The sequence below is a fragment of the Rhamphochromis longiceps genome, linkage group LG3 (assembly GCF_057381845.1).
Source record: "Rhamphochromis longiceps isolate RC_006_pf linkage group LG3, R_longiceps_female_GT1.1, whole genome shotgun sequence".
Lineage (NCBI taxonomy): Eukaryota > Metazoa > Chordata > Actinopteri > Cichliformes > Cichlidae > Rhamphochromis > Rhamphochromis longiceps.
The window spans coordinates 60,177,614-60,198,767 of NC_140559.1; the positions used below are offsets into that span (position 1 = coordinate 60,177,614).

Below are 21,154 nucleotides of genomic sequence, written 5' to 3' on the forward strand. Positions count from 1 at the left end.
TGTTTGTCCCAAACAAAGGAAACCAAGATTACCCTTCAGCCATCCACCCACGAACTAAACAACACTTTGGTTTTCTTATATATTTTAATAAGAATTTATGCTTCTTGATGTTATGCAAACGGAATATTTTGCACAAATAGAAATTCTCTTTGAGTTGGACTGAATGAATTTCACTTAACCTGATAATAATATTGATAATAATAACAATTATTTATTACATATACTAAACAATGAGGGGATGAGCAGCATCAGTAAACACATATTGTTTTTGAATACTATTAATATACTAACACAGTAACCCAAGCCCCTCCCCAAACACACCCAGTCCCACCCACCTGCTGTTACCATAACGATAAGCCAGGCTGTACTGTCCACCTGCTACCAGCAGCCTGTTTACTGGCTCCCAAAAACAGGAACAGGTAAGTCAGCACCTGTTCATCTTATCAACAGCTTATTTACTACAATATGTAGAACAGAGTCACTGACCAGTCAGAGCAGCGTGACAGTGCACACACACACACACACACACACACACACACACACACACACACACACACACACACACACACACACACACACACATCACTGCACTTTAAATCTGAACACTTTCAAACGTGTCACCAACATAAAGAAGACGTTCCAACAACATAAAGAAAGCCTTCATTATATTTTAGGTGATGCTGAAAATAAGCTCAGTCCTGTTTCATGGCTGTGAATGGTTTGAAAGTCTGAAACCAAACAGTGCCAGCGGTTTCTACAGGATGTTGCCTATACAGCAAACAATACAGGCTGTGCTGTAATGCTAGGTCTGCACTAGCAATACAGGCCAGAACAATGCATGAGCACGATGCTTTAGAAATGACACCACGGAGGCTTTGCTGTGCAACACTCAGACTGCACGAGCCCGACGGGCCTGACGGGCCGCGGCTTTTTGGGAGAGCACTCAGCGGCACAGTGGCAGCCTGTGATTGCTGTGGTGGAGCCCTGAGGTCATCACAGTCGGGGCTTTGATGGGCAGAGCTTTGACTTTTCTGTGTAAGTACATGAGATTTATGGCAGTTACTTTTCATTTTGATATGTTCTCGTTTATTCTTGTGTTAGTTTATAGAAATGCTTTAGTCACTCTGGGGTCACCACAGCAGGAAGCTCCATTTGTTTCATATGGCAGCTTTTATTTTTTAAAGCTTCTTATTTGCCTTTAAAAAGTGACTTTGTCACTTCCTGAGCCAACGTGTTACCATGACACTAAGGAGGCACACTGGGAATACTGGGAATACAGTTTTAGACCTGAGGCATCATCTGCAAAGGATTTACATCAAGGTATTAAAAACAATCTTTATATTTAAAATGAATCTGTCCAATAAATGTGGTGAGAGCATTAAAATATTTATGAGAAATGAAAGCAATACTTTTGTTAAAGCTTCAAATCTGTACTTGAATCATGATTTAAACTGTGGTTGTGAACAGGGAATAAAATGATGTAATGAGGTGATGTTGCTCCTCCTCACCTCAGAGACATGTGATCAGTCTGGATGAAACTTTATATGAACTTACATGACGTGTACATTGTTGTTTCCAAATGCATTTTGCTAAACTATTTTAGTACTGTGGCAGTGTGTTGTCGTGTATATCTATTAATAAGTGTTCAAACAGAGATGCTAACAGTGCCTGATTACGTTATCTTATATAAGAAATATGTAGCTTTCAAAGAGAACATGGTGATAGATGATGAAGTCTCCCAGCAGCCCTCCTACTGCAGTGTTACTGGGATACGGCTCAGAGACACCTGATCCAGTTCTAACAATAAGCTTTAGAGAAAAAACACGAAAACTAAATGGGGAGTCTCGTGAATCCAAGCTGGGAGCTGGTCCACAGGAGATGGGCCACTGAGAGACAGCTGAAGGCACTGCCTCCTATTCTACCTAGCAACAACAAATAAGGCTGCAGTCTGAGGAGGGAGTGCTCTATCAGTATAACTTTGTACTACAAGCTTTTTAAGAGACGACAGAGGCTGATTATTCGAGGCCTCGTCTGTCAGAAGGAGGACTTTAAATCTTGGATTTAACAGGGAGTCAGTGAAGAGGAGCTAATATGTGACAGATATGCTCTCTTTCTACTTCCTGTTGGTACTCGTGCTGCAGCGTTTCAGGTTAACTGGAGGCTTTGAGGCTTTTCATGGCACCTGTCTGATAACACTGACTCACAATCGTGCAGCTAGAATCACTCTCAGCTTAGTTCACAGACCTACGTGGTTGTTTGTGCACACTGAATGATATATTCTGCTCAAAGATGGCTCCTCACAGCTTCACTGGAGGCCACGATGATGCTGTTTCTAAGAGTTTTAGGGCCGAGCACAACAGCCTCTGTCTGGATTTAGAAGCAGGAAATTAGAGGTCACCAGGTCTTTTAGGTCTCTGTGATCAACAAATCACAACAACAGTCACGTGAAGGCACAGACCACGAAGTACAGAGAAAATCCCACTAACCGCTCAACCCCAATGAGCAAGCCCTCGGCCACAGCAGGAAGGAAAATCTCCCTTTTAGCCGAAACAGACTGGAGGACGGGCAGACGTCTGACCGACTGGTGGAGAGGGAGGGACTCACATGGTGGATATCCACCTCTCACAGACGGTGAGAGGACAAAGACAAAAGTGTCACCTCATATCAGGCGGCACCTCCAGGGCTGAAAACTGAAACCTATGCAGAAGTGCCAAAAACTGCAATTCCCCTAACGGCCTCTGGAGCCTGCATCCAAAAGTGAGACAACCCCAACAGCCCCCTATATGAGCACTGTCACAGTTTACAGCTGTAGCTTTTTACCAGGCCTCACCTCTGCCCATCCAAGTGACCCACCTGTGTCACATACACTGTGAAGCTGAGCAGTGTGTCACTATGAAAGCTCTGCTTCTTCCATGGTTTATATACACATGCTGTGTGGATCTGTGTCTGAAGGAGCACAATACATTGGGACGCACACTCATTGTGTCCCAAGTGTCACTTTCAAACTATAAAATACAAAAATAAAATCAGCAGCGTTGCTCTGTTGGTCTCTAAGAGGACATCAGGCTAACATCTACTGTTATTAAATTAGTGCGACACACCATGATGAGCTGCACTCACACTGATACAGCCACATAGTACGTGACAGCTCAAATAATTAATCAGGAGTAATCCCCCAGATATATAACAACGCTCAATCTGGAAATGGCAAAGCCGACCACCCAAGACAGAGCAGCATGTTTGTTTACTGCGGTGCGCAGCTCGTCCTGGTGTTTCCTACATTTCCCACAGGCCAAAGCGCTTCACCACGAAGCTTCCGTACACACGAGGCCATCCACAGTTATCTGGTGATCGGAGAAAACTAAACTGTAAAGTCGTCCGGACACAACTTAGCGCTGAACAGGACCTGCTAATAGCAGCTTAGCATCAACACAAGCTAATGCTAACGTTATACAGCTGACGGCAGGTTCACTGTAACAGATACGCGGCTGTAACTGTAACTGCAGCAGGCTAAGAAAGACTAAGGAAGCTCAGTTAAAGTTATACATGCTGTTCAAAAAACTTTACCTCCTCCAAATCTCATGAACCCATACTTTACTCATAACGCAACATAGAAAACAAATGAGCTCATTGTGAATTTGGTGGCAGCAACATCCCAAAAAGCTTGCAGCATGGCCATGTTTCCAACATCACCTCTACTTTCAACAACCATCCATAAACACCTGGGAACTGAGGAGACCAGGTGCTGGACTTTTCGGAGAGCATCGTTGTCCCATTTCTGTCTGATATAAGGGACAGAGCTGCTCAACAGTCCTGCGGCTTTTCCTCTCGTGATGTCACAAATATCATCAAATATCTGGTGCAGAACTTGCGGTCTTCCACTACAAAGCCCTGCTGTAGTGTGCAGCTTAGCAACATCCTCCATAAACATGTAAAAGACATCATCTCCATGGGAGCATGTTGCTCTAAAACCTGTGTATATAATTCAGTCTTGGTTCCTTTCCAAATGTGCAAGGTGCCAATTCCATAGGCACTGATCTAATGCCAACCATCAGAGATGCAGCCTTTTTAAACACTGATAACAAACTTCAGCTCAGACCATTTGGATATGTCAGTGTTCACAGGCAGAACGTGCAGGTGTTCCTAAACCCATGCAGTGATTTCCATGACAGCGCGCCACCTGAGTAACAGAAGATCATGTTGGTTTTCAGTTCTTTACTAGATTTACCCAGTAAAGATTTTACACTGCAGAACATTATTCTGATATTGTGCCACAGTTTGTAGATGGGTAAACCAATGAGAGCCCTGTTCTTCCAGTATGCTCCTTTTATACACAATTAAATGACTTCCCTATGGCCAGATAAGCGAATTAGTTGCAAAATATTCCTGTCCCTCCAACACTTACTTCTCTGGGTTTTTCTGGTCCCCGTCCCACCTTTAGAAAGATGAGGTGATGCCCTTAAATTCAAGATCAACTAATACTTTTCACAAAGTAGTAAAATCTTTCATTTTAAATATTTTTGAACATTAATTTAAATTAATAACTGTTGCCTGAATGTACAGTTTCGATTTCGTGAATACCAATTTTCATATGCATAGCCTTCTGCTGATATTATTCCTGGTAAATCTCTCGAAGATACCTTTCTGGTCACCTCCCCTTTCCTTCATGTTATCAGCTTTTGCTTTGGATACCTGAACACTTGAAGGCAGCCTGTGTCTTCCACTGTTATTTAATTACAGCCACATTTCTAAAATACAAGTCGTTACTGAAGTTTTCCAAAAGCCTGCTTCTTCAACTGGTTAAGGAACCCTGCACCTTGCATCAGTTCTAATCTAGTTTCTCTCAGAGTCACAGCACTAAAACACCATCCATCCATCCATCCTCTTAACCTCTCCTCCAACTTAGGAACCTGTGGTGTCACGAACCCATCCCACCTGTCATGGGTACTTCTTGACCTGCCACTAGTCCATCACTGAGAGACAGAACCACACACTCATATTCACACTATGGTCAATTAAATTTAGGGCCCTTGGATTGTAGGAGAAAACAGGAATACAGCCCCCCCGCTGACAGGCGTTAATACCAGGAACAGGTTTTTGCAGGAAGGCACCAGTGTGTAAATCACTGTGCCTACTGAAACTCCAAAATAATATTCTTGAGTAATGGTAAGGTGATTAATGCCATTCAAACAGAATAGTGAACTGAGATTATAGTTATAGCGATGCTCTCACATAGTTTTCATCATTCTTATCTCACAAACACTTCAAAATTCATATAAATAACTACAGGGCTTATGTTGGGTCTGTGTTTCCACAAACCCCGCTAATTCTAGAGACTTATTCATCATGAAGAAAACAAGACAGTCGATCGATCCATTACTTGCACAAGGGCCTCGTCTGTGTCCAGCACGACAAAGAACCCCAATGATGGCCTCCTCTCGCTGCCTTTTATTGACAAACTTCAAACAATAGTTTACAAAACACCTCCCCTTGCAACCCCCTTTGGTTACAAAGACAAGGCACTTTATGTAAATGTATATGTGTGAACTTCTGTAAGAGTGTGTGTGTGTGTGTGTGTGTGTGTGTGTGTGTGTGTGTGTGTGTGTGTGTGTGTGTGTGTGTGTGTGTGTGTGTGTGTGTGTGTGTGTGTCAGACCTCCTGCTGACCAAAGGGTCGTAAACCCAGGAAGTTTACATCAAAAGAAACAGATCTTTCAGATAGGATGTATCTACAATAAAACCTCCCCCAGCACAGAGTGACTGGAGAGGTGGTCAGGATCAAAGGGATGGCTTTGATCCTACTGCTTAAACTAAGACTGTACAAATTTAAGAAACACAATGGCAACATTCAACAATTAGACTTAACAGCTTACTCCACTCCTATGGGATCCCACAAGGGTCAATCCTCAGACTAACTCAGCTTTCATTGTATGTTAATTAAGGGTAACTGGACACATTCAGTGGGAAGAATATGCAGCAGTCCTATACTGTACCATGTACCAGTAATAATTAGATGTAATTTCATTTCCTTCTATCTCCATCCATTTATCCATTTCCTATTGACTATGATTCACACCACTGCTTTAATGTTAATATGTTTGCAAGAAGGATCTGTAACAGTTTATGGTTGAATATACATATTTCTATACTGTGTGATGCGATATGTAGACCTCTCTGTGATGTGTTAAGAGTTTTAGAGGTTTGTTTTAAATAGTGCTATACAATAATGATGGCTATTTCTTGTTGTTATTATATGACACTTTAAGCTAATTCTCTGGAGTACACTGAAGGCTAGTTTGTATAAGAGGATTTTTCATAGACTTTCTTATTATTTTGTCCAAATTTGGGAGTTATTATGCAGTATAGTAAAAAACCTTTTTAGTAACATATATGCACAGAAAAGGGGAAACTGGACTTTCACTGAATTACTTCTTTTCGTTAGCCTGGAACAATCAGATTATCATTTTAAACGTAAACTCCAGTTCGAGCGACTTTGAACGTTACATTTAATTGTTTTAAGGCAGAAACATCAGGTTTCCTTTGGGACCTGAACGTAGCGTTCTTACGGGAGGTTGCCGATAGTTGATTGGAGATCTGTGGATCTGTTGTTCTCTTATTGGTTCTTTGCATCTCGTCCTCTTTCTGAGGCCTCAAGCGGGTGAACCAAGCCGCGCGTGCGCTGTGCCTCTTAAAGCGATCCGGTTTGTTGAACGTAACAAAGACCGTAACGGAAATGACCGCATTTCATGCTCAAAATAAAATACTGGATAATTTTTGGATAAAGTGCACCGTAGGTAGCAGTCATTAAAATGAATTTAAAGATAAATAATGACACTGTAGTGATAATTAATATTAAATATTATTAATTAATAATTACTATTAATATTGAGTATTAATATAATGATTAATTATTAATATTAAATGATTTCCCCTCGGGATCAATAAAGTATTCTGATTCTGATTAATATCACAATAGCTACACGATATTTTACTTTCTTAACAAATTGGTTTAAAGTCATGGCAAACAGACTTAACATCCAGTAAGTGTGTGAAAATATTCTCTTTGCCACTGAAGTCCTTTAAAGACTTTATAGACTGTAAATCTCAATCCAGTATCAGTGCTGGGAACCACAAACTGATAAGAGGACATAGACGCCAGTGAAGGCACTCCTACATTCCTTACTAATACTGCACAGTGAAAACATGCAATTCAACTAAACTAGAGCTTCAGTACCAGCAAGACTTCTCAAATGCAAGGGCAGCTTCAGGAGACACAAAAAGGAATCTATAGTTATCCGACAGACGGATTGGGGCTGCAGCTGCAGTAATGCGGACGCTGCACCGGTCCGTCGTGGTGAAGAGGGAGCTGAGTGTAAAAGCGAAGCTCTCAATTTACCGGTCGATCTACGTCCCTACCCTCACCTATGGCCACGAGCTGTGGGTAGTGACCAAAAGAACGAGATCGCGGATACAAGCGGCAGAAATGAGCTTCCTCCGTGTAATGTTCTGTCTCAAACTTATGAATAACGTGTTCATAATCTGCTTCGTGAGCCACCATTATCTTTATTGCCGCTCGTCCAGTTCAACATAAAACACACCCACTTTCGTGACAACAAACACTCCCCCTTGCCACTACGGTGGACCACAAGGGACAGTAAGCACGGAGTGCAAACATTATAAGCAATACAACACTCCGAAGGGTGGCTGGCCTCTCCCTTAGAGATAGGGTGAGAAGTTCGGCCATCCGGGAGGGGCTCAGAGTAGAGCCGCTGCTGCTCCACATCGAAAGGAGCCAGCTGAGGTGGTTCGGGCATCTGACAAGGATGCCCCCTGGGCGCCTCCTGGGTGAGGTGTTCCAGGCATGTCACACCGGGAGGAGGCCCCGGGGCAGACTCAGGACACGCTGGAGAGATTATATCTCTCGGCTGGCCTGGGAACGCCTTGGCATTCCCCGGATAAGCTGGAGGAGGTGGCTGGGGAGAGGGAGGTCTGGGCCTCTTTGCTTAGGCTGCTGCCCCCACGACCCGGCCTCGGATAAAGCGGATGAAGATGGATGGATGGATGGATAGTTATACAATTTGTAGTGAACCCCCCCGAATGAAGGATGACACTTTACTGATGACGTTTTGAAGGTTTAATGGCAGTAAACCATCAATCTCACCGTAAGAGCTGGGGATGTATACATAGAAACAGCGTGTAAGCAAAAATAATCCACACTCTTACAATCGTAAACCTTATAACATGAAGTTCGTATCAACGTAACATTTAACAAATGTAGCAACTGTCACAGAAACATCTAAACGTGTCCTCATTTATATCATAACCATACCTTGTGCCTCTATCAAGGGGGCTGCTAATGACAAAAGAAATCTCCATAGGCTCCGTTAAGCCATCACATTTCAAAACTCCCGGGACTGCTGCTGAAAACTACGCCAAAAACAGTTTTTACAGGAAATCGTCCCATCAAAATAAAAGCTTCTACACACGAACAGGAAGTTGGTAGTAGAAAACAGGAATGAGTGCCAAAATAAGGTGCAAGGAAAGGCATTCAGGGTTATTTACACTCCCACCAAAATTACGAATAATTGGTTTACATAAGAACCAAAATGAATAATTTTCCGAAAACAAAATAACCCATGTAGGAGTTACCTTAGGAACTTTCTAACAACAATACAAGTTTTTGTACTGGACGCTCAACAACTGATAGTTTAGTAGAGCGTTGACCTTTATTATTGAGTCTCTTTTCTCCAAGTGAGATCTTTACCCTTCGCACAAGTCCATCTTTTCCACTGACAGTCTCTACAACTCTTGCAAGTCTCCATTCCCCTCTGGGTTCTTATGAGCTGTTTTTCTGTATGAGCAGTCAAAGCATTTTATACAGCGTGCTTCATTCACACAAGCACTTCTTTTTCTAACAATGACACTATGATGGATGCATCGGAGAGGAAGTCGGGGTTCCACATCTTGCCCAAGGATACCGTGGCGTGCAGACTGGAGCAGCCAGGGATCAAACCTCCAACCTTCCAGTTAGTAATTCTACCTGCTGAGCTACAGTCTGTACTTCCTGAACATCACACCCTCCTTTTGTTTCTTTATTTCCAGTAGCAACCAGGACCATAATGAACCCTGACTCCCACAGACACTCAGGATCCACCTGCCCAGTAAGTCACCCGCTAACTGCAACTATCAGAGCCCTGACCTTCTGCAGAGACGAGTCACACTGAACACAGCAAGTGTCCCTGCTCTCAGATACAAACCCGCCTTTAAAAGTTCAGAGTAATGAAATCAGCAGTTCTGATTCTAGAATTTGTAGTCTCACACACCACTTGTGCAGAGCACTTTTTTTGTTTTGGTTCACATTGGTTGATATTCTGCTGCAAACAACTAATGAGAACATTTTATAAAAGCTTTGAGTGTCCATCAAGATCCTGTAGAAACAGCTTCTGGCTGCAGCTGCTGTGGAGCTCCACAGTAACCGGAAACACGTAACTTCAGTTAAATCAACTCTGACAGCGAAAACTAAATTGCGTTTTTGTTACTATTGATGCTGCTGATAAATAAAAATGGTTTTAATTTTTTTTTTAACACTCTGGGTTTGTTCAAAAAAATTCACCATGCCCTAAATTGTTCGTGGCCAAAAGTGACACTTGCTGTTTCGCTGATTTTTTTTTTTTTTTTACAGCACATCGTGTTGTGCGTTCTGAGTGTAGACCATTGTCAATCAATCTAATCCAGTGTCTCCTGTACAGGAGCGGTCCCTAATAGGCCCACGGACCGGTCCCGGTCCGTGAGTCTTTTGGTACCGTTCTGCGAGAGTTGATCCTCCGGTGTGAAATGTATGGTTGTAGTTGTGTGTCTTATTTTGAAAGAACTATTTACGCGTTACCATAGCGACCAGAGAGCATTAAAAAGCAGAGAGGAGGATGTCACTGTCATTGTTGTTGGCGCACAGCTCAAGTCACGTTTATTATTATATTTACAAAATACCACAGTTTCTTTTTTTATTCTTTTGTTGTATTTATCCGCGACACCTTAAAGGTCGTTCCCTGAAAATATTGTCTGACATTAAAGTGGTCTGTGGCGCAAAAAGGTTGGGGACTCCTGCTGTACAGTACAGAATGCGTTTAGCTTGTCGAATTTACATAAATCTTCGATCGCTAGCAGTGTAACTCTGAAGTGCTGCACTGTATGTTTGTAAGTTTTCTCCCAAACAAACACAACAATGCCGACGAAACGTTTTGCACCCTCAAATGCACCTTTAGGTTTCATTCCATGATACTGGACTTATGTTTCTACGAAGGTTTGAACTCTAAGAGTGTTTAACATGATAGTGATTTATTTATTCTAACCCTAAATCTATCTAGTAATGTCTGCACATATTTTCAGTACTGATTTTAAAGTGTTTTAATCCTTCTGTCACTCAGGGAACCCAATAAGGATTCAAATACTTCAAAAGTCAACCAATGACATTGATGTGTAAGACTATTTAATAATTATTTATTGTTTATATTTCATTTATTCATTCATTCTTTGCACTGTGATTTAACCCATCTTTGTGTAAAGCAGGGGTGTCAAACTCCAGGCCTTGAGAGCCAGCGTCCTGAAGCTTTTAAATGTATCTCTGCTGCAACACACCTGAATAAAATTATTAGGTCATTAGCATGACTCTACCCTACTCAAGTAAATTGAAATAAATGTAAGTACATACCACCAGGTAGCTCCACTCGTACCCAGTGTAACGGGAAGTGAGAGGGTTAGGTTTTGGCGCTTTGAATGTTCAGTTGTGTGATGCAGCGATTAACGTTTGAGTAAAATAGTGGGCTCCCTCGTGTCTTCCCTACATTCCTCCACAATGTACGTTTTTGCAAAAATGTACTTCTAGAAGTACTTTTATTGCACGATGTTCATTCACTCATGAGCTGCTGCAACATGAATCAAATGGCTGAACTGCCACCTTGGCGTGCAGTCAAGTTCTACAGTCTGCTAATGATCTAATAATAAGTATTAATATTCCTCACTCACCTTACTAAATGTTTGTGAACACAGCCAGAAACATTTGCATCACAAACACAGACTAGTGTTTATTAGCAGAAGCTTTTGGGTGGTTGCTCTCAAACCTGTGTACAAGTTTAAGCATTAATGGTCCCTTCACTGATTTCCAGGTATCCAATGTCAGGGCTAACAGATGGATTCAGACGCAGGCAGCGTTCTGGCAAGCAAAGGGTTGACAATTTATTAACACAGAAGGGAAACCACAGTGATGTGTATATACAGTGAATGGGGCAGGGCTTCAGGGCTCCAGGGGAAGGAATCCACACTCGCTCTCCACTCGGCCCAAACTCCGCCACTCCTCTTCTTACGCACACTCGCTTCTCCACAGCCACTCTCGCTCCAATTTCCACTTATGTTGACACACACAGGGATCACAGGTCAGGGTCCGCCACCAGTTCCGGGGAGATCTAAACACAAAGAGTCCAATTAGATCAATACACACAACACTGAGAGAGTTTGTCTTAGGAGAGCTGAGAGCACGAACATGGGAGGTTCAACATTCCAGTGCCGAATACTTCGTGCCGCAGCGTTAAATAGGCAAGGGGGACGCCGCCTGATCAGCAACAGGTGTGGAAATCATCGCAGATACGTGGGCCAAGGGTGAGAGCCCACAATGAGCTCCACCCAGGGAAGCAGGAGAGAAAACAAAACAAACCTGTGGCCAACATGAGCGAGCCGGAGAGGCACAGGGACCATGGCAGCCAATACCAAGTGCACAAGTTCACCCCAGATGGTTCCTCTTCTCTGTAACTTGGAGGATGTGGAGTAGGCTGTATTTTAATCAAAGACATATCAATCAATCAATCAATAACCATGTCTAAAAACAACACAGGTTGACCAAAGTGCTGTACACAGTAAAAGAAAAAGTAAAAAGTAGAAACAAATACACACAATGAACAAAACAAAAAATAATCCCAAATTTCGTTTTTTTTTTCAGAAGGGGTCAAACACTTTTATGCAAGAATGACAGCGAGGTGAAAAACCTTCACCCGCAAGAAAACTCGAGCTGTGACTCATAGTACGAACACACACCTCACAGTAACACACTTTAATTGTTTAATGTGAACTTTTTGCCAAGCTAGCTAATCCTGACCAACACACCAGACACAGAAGATAAAGGAACGATGTTTTACTGTTAGAGACAGAAAGGTTAAAACATTTTGGCAGAGGGCTAAAAGGGGCTAAAATTACCCAAAAAGAAATTCCATTTGACCAAAAACACTTAATTTTAAAAAAATTAAGTGTATAGTTATGAATAATGAACAAATAATTAACAAACTGGAGTTTATAAATCGTGTAACACATCCTTATGGTAAGAAATTTTACCTTAATGCGTTACATGTGTTAGAAGTCAATGTATCTTTAACAATATACTCCTTATTTTATATCTCCTGATCCTTCACAGAGCTGCATGAACCTGTTGTTGATGTCAGAGAGTCAAACTCTACTGAAGAGTGGGTTGTTTCCTGTTCAGCCACTGGTCGACCTGCTCCCACTGTAACACTCAGTGTCTCACAGTACAACACTGTCAATGTGTCCAACACCAACGCTACAGTCACTGTCACCACTACAGCTGTGCTCTCAGGTTCACGTAAACACAGCACACAGGTGGGATGTGCAGCACGAGTGTTCTCTGCTCCTCACAGAGAGGTGATGGAGACGATTCCTGAGGTCCAGCAGACGTCAGATTATCAGTGATGGTGAGAAACTGAGATGCAATAACAATGCATTGTGGTAGTATGCATTTTCTCTTTGATCAATAGGTGGACTTGTTGGTGTGCTTTGGATCAAGTGCACTTCAGCTTGTGGTCGTGAACAGATGCCAGACATTCTCCTTCAGGATCCCAGAAACTGGATTCTGTTCATCTTGACGTTGCATCTCCAGACTGAGAGATCTCAATTACTTTGTTTCTTATTTGCTTCTGAATTTCCTTGGATTGCGCCATGATGTGTAGTTTTTGAGGATCTTTTGGTCTACTCTACTTTGTCAGACAGGTCCTGTTTAAGTGATTGATTCAGCACAGGTTTGGCAGTAATCGGGCCTGGCTATGACTATGGAAAAATTGTATATTTTCTATTGATAAATGCAAATATTTTATGTCTGTTATGTGCATTGCCGTGTGGAGAATATAAGGAAAAAAATTGTGTGGTTTACATTGTTTCTTCCTCTTAGATTTCTTGATTTTTTTAAAAATTGCAATAACTTTATGTTAATTTCAGTGCACTTTCACATTTCTTTAAATTCAAACTACAGTCCTGTGAATAACTAGAAACACTTCTAGCAGCACAAATGTGAGGTAATTGTTTTCTGCTTGACTTTATCAGTCTCTCATATTGTTGTGGAGGAATGTTGGCCCACTCTTCATTACAACGTTGCTTCAGTTCTTTGAGGTTTGTGGGCATTTATTTAAGCACAGCTCTCTGAATGTCCCAGGTTGAGGTCTGGACTTTGCTTTTCAGCTATTCTGCTGTAGATTTGCTGCTGTGTTTGGGATCATTGTTCGACTGCAAGACCTAAACTTTACCTATTAAACAGTTAACTCTGTATTTTACACTTTATGTGAATATTGTTGCAGATTTCAATTATTAATGTTTTTATAACTTTGTTCTTTCTTATATTTAATATTATACAATATTTATACTTCATGTCTCTGTCTTCTTTTGAACACTCCAGCACAGCATCACTATAACTTTGTCCTCACTGACAATAAAGCTGTTTTATATATTTCATTGCAAATGTTTCAAGCAATTTGTAGCTGTATCTTAAGATATTTTGTTAATAATATAGTATTTTATATTGTTTTTTTCCCCATATTTGAGAAATATTTAACATGTAAAAGTCTGTTTATGTACAATTTGGTGATATTAGCCCTGATTATTGGAGGAACTTGTACATGAAGCAGATTTCTGAGACTTCAGATTTGAAGGTTGTTGTCATATAATCTAAATGATGGCAGATTAACGTTCCCTACCTCTGTCCTACAACCACAGGACTCCTTTGCATTCGACTGATAGAAATTTCAAACTCAGTGTTAATGAAGATTTCAAAGGCCTTAGTGCAGGGGTAGGGAACGTCTAAAACCTGCAGGGACACCGGCCCTCGAGGCCTGGAGTTCCCTACCGCTGCCTTAGTGTGACAGGAATGAAGCTGTAGCGCCTCCCAGTGGTTGAAAAGAGGTACACAAGAGGTTTTTGCAACCTGCTGTTTAATGAAGGTAATCAGCTGGGACAAAGGTACATTATGAGAATAATATCTCTGACAAACCTCTACCTCAATTAAAAGATGCATTTTGATTTACATGAATGCATTTCATCTTCTCTGCAAAGGCTACACAACCTTCTTTGCCATTTGAGTGTGTCCAGTCCAGCTGAAACCAGCTCATTACTGATGGCATGAAAACGATCTGTGAGGTAACATTTTTACTGTCATTCATTCCTGTTGAAAACTTGTCACGTGTTTGCTTAGGTTCTTCTCAGTAATCCTCCCGTATCCTGTGTAAAAACTACCTGAGCTTAAAGTATACAGACTGCCGGGAGGGGCGAGACGGGAATTTTCATTGCATATATATATATATATATATATTAAAATACAGATAGCAGCAGCCACGAAAACATAGGCAAGAGAGAGCATAGCAGTGTCGTAGATGTAGCCAAATAAGACAGATAAATTAAGATGGAAAATCCCCAAAACAAAACCCAATCTTTAGTGTGGGAGCATTTCCATGTCATTCCCAAAGGTGTAATTATTTTCAGCGACTGCAAACTGAACACAAACTTTTCATAACTGAGTTTGTTTCTTCAGTTGTATTTTGGTAATGCTGTTGTACAGCAGGGAAGCAAACACAAGTGCTAACGCTAACAACATCCAATCAGGATTCATTGGTTAGATCAAAGCTAACATCTGCATTACATGTGAGCACTACACATGTTATTTAACATATATAACGTATAAGAGTTTTACATCTTTCTCTTTCCCTCGAGAAGAACTGCTAAAACTGTAGAAATAACATTACAGAAAAGCAGGACATGCTCAAGCAAAACATTATAGAAAATCTGTCACGGTTCTGGCTCAGTTTGACCCAGTATTTTGAGTTGTCATGTTTTTGCAGGTTTAGTTTAGTTCCATGTGTCATTTTCTGTCTCTCTCTCTATGTCGAGTCTGCGTCTTAGTGTGATGGTTTCTTGTTCCTGTTTTATTGTGAAGGTCTGCGTCTCATGTGAGTGTGTTCAGTTTTACCTCTGTCTCGTCTTGGTGATTATTCCCAGCTGTGTCCACCACCTGTGTGTAATTCCCCTGTGTTTCTCTGTGTATTTAAGTCGTGTCCACAGAGGCTTCGCACACGGACTGTGTAGGTCTGAAGGAGGCTCAATTTGAATTCCAATACAAGACTCAACAAGAGCAAATAGGAACACTCCAACAACAGCTCCTAGAAGCTCAACACCAACTCAAGGAACAGGAAGACAAACATAGGCAGGACCAGGAGACACTGAACATGGAAATCAGTGAGCTTAAATCCCAGCTCTGCTCCAACAAGGAGCTTCATGACATGAAAGTAGAGACTCTTTATCAAGAGTTGAAAGAAGTCAAAGCGTCCTACATTAAAATCACACAGGAGCAAAATGAACAAAATTCCAACACAGCAAATGGAAAATCTGAGCTTCTGGTGGAAAAAGACACCAAAGAACAGGACAAGGAAGAAGAAGAAGACTCCCTGACATCAACTGAGATGTCTCTGCATGACTCTCTACAACAAATAGAAGACAGAGAGAAAACGATAACTACCAATCCAGCTGAACTCGAAACTGAAGCTAAGACTGTGCCAGAGAAAAAACCCAAGAAGAAGAAGAGGAACTGGCTGCGTCGGCTTTTCGGCTGTACCAGTCCACAGACAGACTGATTTACACAACTGTGGAAAAACTAAATAAATACAAAAAAAAAAAAAATGGAAAACATAGATGTGTCATTATTTCATATAGATTTCAAATAACATACCATTTGATGTCAACATGTTTTAGTTGCATTTGCAGTGCTCGTGCTGTTATATTCTTATGATTCTGTTCATTTTATGAGTGTATCCTTCAGCCTTGCTTCACATATTTACTGCTGCTTGATCAGCTTTAGTCCTGCTAGCATCAGCACAGGTAGAAACAGATCACACATCAGAGAATCGGCCGTGCATCTAAATGCAAATGGAAACTAAAAATGAAAACATAGATAACTGAGCTGAACTTCATAGATCTGAAAGTTGACCAATGCATACATAGTGCTAAAAATCAGGTATCGGGAAAACACATTATTTTATATTATGCTGATGTCAGGGCTCTGAGTGCGGGCAGGTGGAAATGTGGATCCAAATGCAGGACTCTGAGACGAAATGTAACTAAAACCACAGCTTTTATTGCTGGCATGAAACAAAAACAGAAACCAAACCATGAAACCAAGCAGGAACACACAGGCAGGGTCTGAAGGTACGACGCGACACCAAGCATGGGAAAACACAGGGCTTAAATACACAGGGTAGTAATGAGGGAATGGGCCACAGAAGGGAGACACAGCTGGGGGAGCTGAACTTTATAGATCTGAAAGTTGACCAATGCATACATAGTGACAACACATTATTTTATATTATGCTGAAGTCAGTTTTTATCCAATTTTATAACTATATCAAATAATAAAGTCTGCTTTGAAGTTTACTATGGTAACAATTCATCTTTTTAGGCTTTTCAGAAACACTAACTTCATAGGTATGAACCAACAAACCATTTTTCATCATGAAAATAAAAAATAAATCTAAAGGAGATAAACATCACAACTGTTCAACCAAGCATTAAGTCCATTTTGAAACAAAGAACGATGTACACTCAGCCAATCACATGGCAGCAACTCAATGCAGTGTAAAAGGTGAGATGTAAAATAAAACAATTAAAAATATTAATTAATCTTAATCAATCTTAAAATATGAAGCAATCTTCTAACTCCCCTTTACATACAAAGCTGTGGCCAACCTTACAAACCATTTTGAATTTTTTCCAGCCGAGGCGTTCAAAATAACCAAACTGCTAATAGTCACGGTTTAATTTGGGCAGCTGCCTGCCTAATATAATGTAAAATCATCACAATATTTTACACAAAGAGAGTAAATGTATCCTTGTACTCAGCTAAGACAGCTGGGCTGCTGTGGCTTGTGTTTATGTTCAGAGTGACATCTGATTTAAAAGCAGACTGTCATGGTTGCGGCTGTGTGCAGGCAGGATGAGGACCCAAACGCAAGCTCACGGAGGCAGGAATGAACTCAAAACACAGCTTTATTGCTGGAGAGAAAAACCATACAACCTAAACGAGGAAACTATAACGTAATACACAGAGAAACACACGGCCATGAATGAGGGAGAACGCGACACAGAACTGAGGGAGACGCAGACATAAATACACAGAGGGTTAACGAGGGAAGTGGGAGCACATGGGGAACACAGGTGACACTGATAATCATAACAAGACACGGCAGGAGTAAACGCAACACTGACGGGAGACTGTCAAAGTAAAACAGGAAGTACACGGAGGTTCAGAGAGGAGGAGAGACAGCACGGGGAGAGCACGGACATAACAGGCTGGGAAAACATGGAATAAAACACAAGGAGGGGAAACGAGGGCTCACAGATAAACAGAGGGGCACACAGGAGGTAATCAAATAAGGAACATCTTAACAGAAACCATGGCATAAATAAAGAACAACACACAAAACATATGAAAACTAAGAATGCTGGGCCAACATGGCCCAGGATCATGACAGACAGCAAAAGACACTGAGCAGCATGTCAGTCAGCATGGGAAAAATGCCATAGATTTAAGGAACCAGGCTAAAATAATTGGTTTCTAGTGGGTTCTATTGTAAGTGCTCTATATTTCAGCATGACATACTGTATGCATCCTACACTGAGAACCCTTGAAGCTGATCATCAGGGTATGCTGTGTACTTCTTACACAGAAGATAAAATAACATGCAAAGATTTTAGATGGTTGTGGTTGGTCCTTACACACAGATGTAAGGTCAAAAAAAAAAAATCACCCACAATGGATCGTTCACAGACGCTGGTCCAGTGGAACCCACTTCCACAAAGGCTGCACCTGCTCTGGCAGAACAGGAAGCATCAACTACATAGTAGCTATTTTCATAATTAAGACATCAACTATAGGTGTTCCCAAAATGTGCCATGTTGTCTGCACACCTGACAGTTCAATAAGTCCTGTGTTGGTTACAGATGGTGGTTGTTTCCAGAAACAGCACTTGCATAAAATAAGTACAGAGCACTTTATGAGCCAACCTGCTTCTTTAATGAGCATTTAGGTTGTTTGTATTCAGCGTTCACAGATAATATGCTCATTAAAAGGGGGGATCCACTATGTCCTTCTTCACAATCCTGTCTGCCAACTTTAAGAAGAAATCAGAGTGACGCAGAAGCTTTAAAACAGTGTTCAGAATAATCAGTGATGCTTTTATCTGAACTGATGACAGATAAAGATGAACGTGAGTGTGGCAGAAGAGTAAGTTCTCCCTCTTTCTTGGAAGTATACAAAAGTCTGTTGTTTATAAAAAGTTAATAAACAAACAACAAGTTCTTACAGAATGAGACGTGAAGCCTGGAGATGAGCAGTTCAGACACGCTGTTATTAAATTCTACCTGAGCAGGTTATAGTTCACCTCAGTTACGGAAGAACAAATAACACTTGGCTCTGGGAGCTTCAGTTTTTATACACTGTCGTAGCACCACCCTAAGCCATTATTTGCATCAACACCTACATCACTAGCCCAGCAGTTCTAAGAAACTTCTCTGTTTGTGGTTCAGAACCTAATGTGACACCAATGACCACAACAGCATGCAACTGCAGGTTGTTGTTCATACCTGGCTTTACAATAAAGAGCCATGTTTGCAGGCAGCTGTTTGAAGTTTTGTGTAAAATATCATTTTTATAGAAATAAACCAAATGTGTCTAAATATATTAAGTAAACAATCAGAATAAGAACATTTTGAAATAAAATCCAAAAACTGCATCTGGCTTAGTTTTTGTTGAATAAATAATGACTCTGTGTAATATGTCATGTGTTGTATATGTAAGTTGTATTTGTACAATGAAGCCAGGCTTTCTTTGTGTTAGCTACCTGACAAAACCTAAAACTCTAGTCAGAGATTGCAGGTGTCACAACAGACATGATCAGCTTTCTCTGTCAATCCTATCTTTCTGTTTCACACTCTGTGCACTCATATAAAAAAAGCTTTAAAAAAAAAATCACATGACTCTTCTTCCACACAACATGATCCCTGAGTGCCGCCTGCTCCAACCAGACATGTTATCACAGCGACGATGGTGATAATTAAAATCTACAAAGAATGTGATGAACATTATTAAAATGCAGCACTGTTAAAGCAACGTGATTAATGCTGCATTAAAATGAGCCTTTAGCACATAGAGATGATTCAGCAGTTTCATTTGAGTTCATTATTTCTAAGGCAGATGCTACACCAGTGAAGGTGCACTTAGCTTTCACACACTGCTTCTGCATTGTGTCTTAGTTTTAGTGGATTAAATAATGACACAGTGTTTGTTTGTTTTTCTTTAGTAACAAATGACCTCAGACCAGCTTATAATATTTTATAAACAAATAAGCATAAATGCATAAACTCAGCCTGGAATAACATGGGATAAACATGGGATGTGCATTTTTTTATTTGTTTTGTGTTACTGAGTCTTGCAAGAATGCCAACCTTACCAGCAGCAGCTTGGTTTTTTTGTTTGTTGTTTTTTTAATTGAATGAGTGCTGAAAGTTGAGCAACAGCTGTGACAGCGAGAGAAGATGGAGCCAATTAGAAACAACTGTGAAAATGTACAATATGCAAGCTAAGAAAGCAAAGTGTAGCAATGTTGCCATCATTTTTGTTATTGTGGTATTTTTTTCAACATTCACTGAAAATCACTTCTCTCATATTTCCTCTTTATTATTTTCATCACTGTTTAAGAAACGTAACAAAGTCTTATAAAGCATCTAAACCAGCATCATGAAGTGATGTTTAAAGATCGCAGCAAGCTCACAGCATCTCTCAACTCAAGAGCAACATTCAAAGTGCACAGGCTGAAGGAAATGATTGATTTTATCACATGCAATTACAATACGCCTTTTCATCTGTATCTGTGTGTACAATGGGTATCGGTTGTTTGTCCCAGCAGTTTACAATACAGAATGTGCACGTCTGTGGGGCTTTTATAAAGATTTCTATTTGCATTGATACAATTGCTCGGATCACAAATTGTTCTAACTTGATTAAAGTCACCAATGATAAAGGTATTCTTGCGCTTACAGTTACCATTATTATCTCTGTTTGCTATCAGATCATCACATCCCCCTTGTGGGATCATGTTGATGATATGCTGGTTTTCGAATTTCTGAACACGTCCGTTAGTTATGCAGAGCACAGTGCCAGAGAGCGCCACCAGCAGGAAAATGGAAGTCTTCATTGTATTTCTATATCGAAAAAGTAAACAGAGTGAATATATAAATCAGTATTATTTCATTTCATTTATTAACTTGTTTATTTTTGTTTCATAAATGTTAATCGTGCTTAACTATTAAAGTAAAAATACAGATAGATAGGAAACTCTCTGAAAAGTCAAACTGTTTTCAGTGAGTTTATATATTTGCCAGAGGAAAGGTCAGAATCTGCATATCTGACCACTTTGAATCAATTTATATCTAAACAGAAATCAGTAAAAGTTAAAATCAGTTTTATCAATATCCTCACTTATGAGGATATTGATATCCGTATAACTGGAGTTATTATAGATTTTCATACATGACATTTCTGAAAAAGGCGAGGGTGTCAGGGTCCCTGTGTCTACCCGGTCGCCTCAGTGTGGCTACATGTGTTTTTTTGTTTTGATTTTGTCCCCGCTCTCTCCCTCCCTCCTTCTCTCACTGCCTGGGCGGAGCTCATCTGTGGGCTCCTGCCCTTGGCCCACGCACCTGGTGACACCTGTGGCTCATCACCCAACAGTGTTCCAGTCCCCTTATAAGATGGCAGCCCTGTATTTCTCGTCGCTGGACCGTTG

The 21,154-nt window shown here is 40.8% G+C and overlaps 1 protein-coding gene across 2 annotated transcripts in view; it reads left to right on the forward strand.

Moving 5' to 3' along the window:
* Positions 1-21,154, forward strand: part of LOC146675501 (protein NLRC3-like) — a 507,908-nt gene that overhangs the window by 193,024 nt on the left and 293,730 nt on the right. The window lies entirely within an intron of this gene.